This window comes from Aotus nancymaae, unplaced genomic scaffold (genome assembly GCF_030222135.1).
Source record: "Aotus nancymaae isolate 86718 unplaced genomic scaffold, 86718_ANA_hifiasm-v0.15.2.pri h1tg000040l, whole genome shotgun sequence".
Taxonomy (NCBI): domain Eukaryota; kingdom Metazoa; phylum Chordata; class Mammalia; order Primates; family Aotidae; genus Aotus; species Aotus nancymaae.
Window position 1 is genome coordinate 44,177,813 of NW_026988454.1, and position 4,337 is coordinate 44,182,149.

At 35.4% G+C, this 4,337-nt stretch overlaps 1 long non-coding RNA gene across 1 annotated transcript; it reads left to right on the forward strand.

The window, feature by feature from the left end:
- Positions 1-3,224, forward strand: LOC135268332 (uncharacterized). The gene is made up of 2 exons (XR_010336621.1): positions 1-190; positions 2,432-3,224. It is a non-coding gene; the product is annotated as an uncharacterized LOC135268332 (long non-coding RNA).
- The last annotated feature ends 1,113 nt before the right edge of the window (positions 3,225-4,337 follow it).

Sequence of the window (4,337 nt, forward strand, 5' to 3'; positions counted from 1 at the left end):
ATCTGTGTACAAATCTGGAGTATACTATAAAAAGGATAACTCCTGTTTCTTTCATAGTGCACTCCTGTTTAGATATTCTCAGTCCCATACATATTTACATAATTGCTGTAAATGTGCAAGTTGTTTACTTTTATATTTTTGTATCCACTAGAAGAAGTTGAAGACGTGTCTTCCACAAAGAAGCAGAAAAGTAAGTTTATAATTAGATTAAAACTAATAAATCATTCTACATTAAAGATGCTGCATCTATGGAAAAATGTTAGACTCTCTTAAAAGCAGTATTCGAAGAAAAAGATTTTTAGCAGAGACAGGAAGGATAACATTAAAGTAGGTAGGTCATTTATATTTTAAAGAGAAGCATGTCACTTTTGCGTTAGGCAAGAGGCGCATAGTTGGAAGAATTACAAGTAATGACCGAAGGGGCGTTTATTGCAAATCCTTCTACATAGTTCTGATCCTTAGGACTGTAGCTGAATCTATGTTTAAATATGTGTTACTGTCTGCCTTATAATAGGACAGCTGAAGTAATGTGCCAAATTTTATTTCAAGTAGAAAAAAATTAAGAAATAGGTTTTAGCAATTCAATTTCTTGGAAACTCACTTCTAAGATTCAGAGCTCTTTTTGATTTTTCTAGATATATGGTAAGCTCTAAGTATTCAATCTTTGGGATCATTTATTTTAGAATGTAATCAATATTCATATGCAGTTACAAAATTCAATGCCCAAGATTCTCATTATTTTGGTTCTTTCAAATTAGACATTTTTGTTCAAATGGTAAAGCAATACATTTTGAATTTATATATGCATTAAAGTCATTGCAGAACAGAACAAGGGAAGCAATTTTTTGAAGTAAGTATAACTGAAGTTTGTTTCACATAATGCTTTTAAAGTAAAGAGCTAGATATTTGTCTGAAGAAATGATATTTCTTGGTCCTCCAGTGCTTCTTGTATGTATTTGTGCAGGAAATTACTAAAACGCCCCTTATAGTAGTAAATGCCTCCTACTCTGTATTAATAGTTGATTCAATAAACAGATACTGAATGCCTACTATGTTCCAAGTACTTCTTTGGATGCTGGAACTACTGCAGTAGATAAGACACTCATTATAATCCTTCATATAATAAGCTTGTGACAAATATGGGGAAATAAGCAGAGTCTTATGATACTTTCGAGTAATATTACAAAATCCATAAGAAAAAGACTTATAGGTAAATCTGGACATATTTTCAATTTATATAGCAGCACTTTCACAATTATTAACCTACTGGCAACAATTTGTGACTATGTCACACAAACGCTTGAAATTTCATATTTTGCTTTACTACTGTTCCTCTTACAGCCTGCCCAACCCCCAAGCTCCCATAACCTCCACAAATTTGAAGAGAGAGGAGTTGTATTATTGCTTCAGTTAGAAGACAGAACAAAGAGAAAATAATTCTAGATGAGATGCACTGGAAAAGAGAACTAAATTCAAGATTTTTCAAACTAGTGTCATCCCTGAAAACCCAGTGACCCATGGAAATGGAATCAGAATACTCCCTGGTTGCTTCTCCAGCTTCCTATTTTCTATCTTTTGCTTTATTCTACTTCATAAACCCCTAGTGTCATATAGATTTGGCAATCTTCCCCATCTCCCACACACCACTAGCTTTAATTGTCATTTTCTTTCCTGGCCTTCTGTAAAACCCTACAGCTGGTTGACAGAATGCAAATAGGCAAGATAAAAAACACTGGAAGTCTGTAGGCACCCAAGATTGTCAGGAGAGGCTAAACTCACCATCTTTTATCAAAGCTGCTACCTGGGAGCACTGGCTTACTGGCCATAGTCCTTATTTTCACCACACTCCCTTAACTTTCCTGTTTTGCTTTCTACTCAGAGCTGCTACCTGGGAGTATAGCCTGAAAGAGCAACCAAGCCACCTTAGGGAGACTCTTGCCTCTAAAGTAAAGGCAAATAAAACCTCTAGACATTGGCAACCACCTTTCTGTGACATTATAAAATGCACACACACACACACACACTCTCACACACACAAAGTCTGCTACTTTGCATATTGATAAGCTCATGTTTTGAAACCTGTTACTATGTCTCTATGATTGCTATGCACGTCAACAGATGTCTATATGATAAGCACTTTGACTTTCTCTGCCAGACCATTTTAATTATCACTTATTAAAGGCTTATTATGTACCAGGAAGAATTTTAAGAGCACATGCAACTCATTAAACTGTCATAATATTTCTGCGAGGTTTTTGTTGTTTTGATTTTATACATGAAGACTCCAAGACACAGCGAGGTTTAGTAACTTGCCAACAGCTATGGAGGCTGATGGCAGAATCTGACGTTATCTGCTGCACTGTACTGCCTCACTGTGCTTTTTTGCTCATGTTCTGCATGTCTTAACAAATTGTCATGCTCTGTTCCTTAGGTCCCATCAGTTTCTTCCAGTGCGTCTACTTGGATGAGTACAATGGCTATGGATTTCAGTTTCCTTTCACTCCCGCACACCGCCCTGGAGAGAGCTCTGGCCAAGCAAATTCTCCAGGACAGAAGCAACAGAGACAGTAAACACACATGTATGACCCTTACAAGTGCTTTAAGATTTTGGAAATGAGATGTTTCATCCGCAATAGTGCAGGCAATTGAAATTATGCAACCCAGAGAATTTCTGTGAAAACATTTTGCACTTCAGCTTGGTGTGGACAGAAACGGTGGCCAAATGGATTGAGTGATGAGCAGACATGTTTAAGGGTCTAAGTCTCAAGAATCTGTTATGCGTGTTAGCTGCAATGGGAGGGGGTGCTTGTATTTATTTTGTTTCCAGTCACTACAAGATTGTACACAAACTAATTTAAGGTTTACTTAATGATGTTATTTTCAAAATAATTGACACAATTACAAAATGGAATTTCTGGCTTCAGTTAGCTATTTTTTAATGACAACATAAACTATGCTTCAAGTTTAAAATATAGGGAAGCTTATATAAAAGTGACTCTTTTGCAACATATGGGTATCTAAACTCAATTTACCCAATAAGTTAATGCTTAATGATTTTCTTTTATTTATGTCTATTTCTATTTTAGTTGTGGCTTTGCTCTAACAATGGGTTCCAGTTGTACTACAGACTGCTATAAGTTTCTTGTGATACTCTTTTAGAACTCAAAATATGTCTGAGCTTAATACATGGTAAGATCGAGAATAAATGTTTGATAAATCTTTAAGATATGTCTTGAATGATAATTAGGACATTCAGTCCAGTGGAAATAGACCATTTAATTTGGCAGGTCTGGTGAATCATTTGTTTAAAATATAAGCAAATGAGATGTGGAATTCTGAGATTTCTCCAGATCGTGTCCTAATAAAAATGTCACCAGGGTGAATTTTAGATCAATCACTAAATTTGGGTGACAGATGTAAAAATAGTTTCATTTCACTTTAATATATTTTTCTGTGAAGTTAAATGTTTTCTTTCTCATAATGGCAAAATATGAATGTCATCAAAGTTTAAGGAATTCATTTTAGCCTTAAATGCCTTCATGAGATGTCTTACTTATATTTTAGGTAACTGGTCATCAGTGCCAGTGACATATATAACAATATTTAACCTACTTGACAGTGCATCATTGGGAATGACTGCTATGTTTTTGTCACATTCCTAGTGATATAAATACTCATGTTCTTTACTATATTGTTTTTATCAACTCTAAACACATGCCTCTGTGACCTTTATCATGTTTACAGTTGCAACCGAACTTACGACAAATTGACTCAGGAAACAAATTGAGTTCTCCTTTCTAGCACTGTAATTATCATCAGCAAGCCCTGAGATAGCCAGTGCCAAGACTAGCCAAGTGATTTATTTTCAAGGATTGCCACTAACTATGGTTCTTTAGGACCAAGATATAAAACAGTTTCACTAAAATTTATTAGGCTAAGATATCAATCATATGTTCATTACTAGTAATGGATTTTTGGAGACTTTTGTGAAAGAAGTTGGTCTCTGCCAGATGCTGGCAGACCTCATTCACACCATGAAAGCCGTGTTACATTAACCAGATTAAGGACTCTCTTTATGAGGGATTTAGGAAGTGTATAATTTCAGGAATGACCAGACAGTACCATCATGCAAAGTCCCTTCATGTAGCAATGTAAACTTGTGGGCAGGACAGTGGATAAAGTTTATTGCTCAGCTGCTCCTCCAGCCTGCTCAATTTACTGAGTAAAGAAAGAACAAATATGATACATCTTTTGGATTTCATAGAACAAAATGAGAGTCTTTCATTCAATGACTATTTATTAAATACTTACTCTTTTAGGGCACTGTGTTACATGCT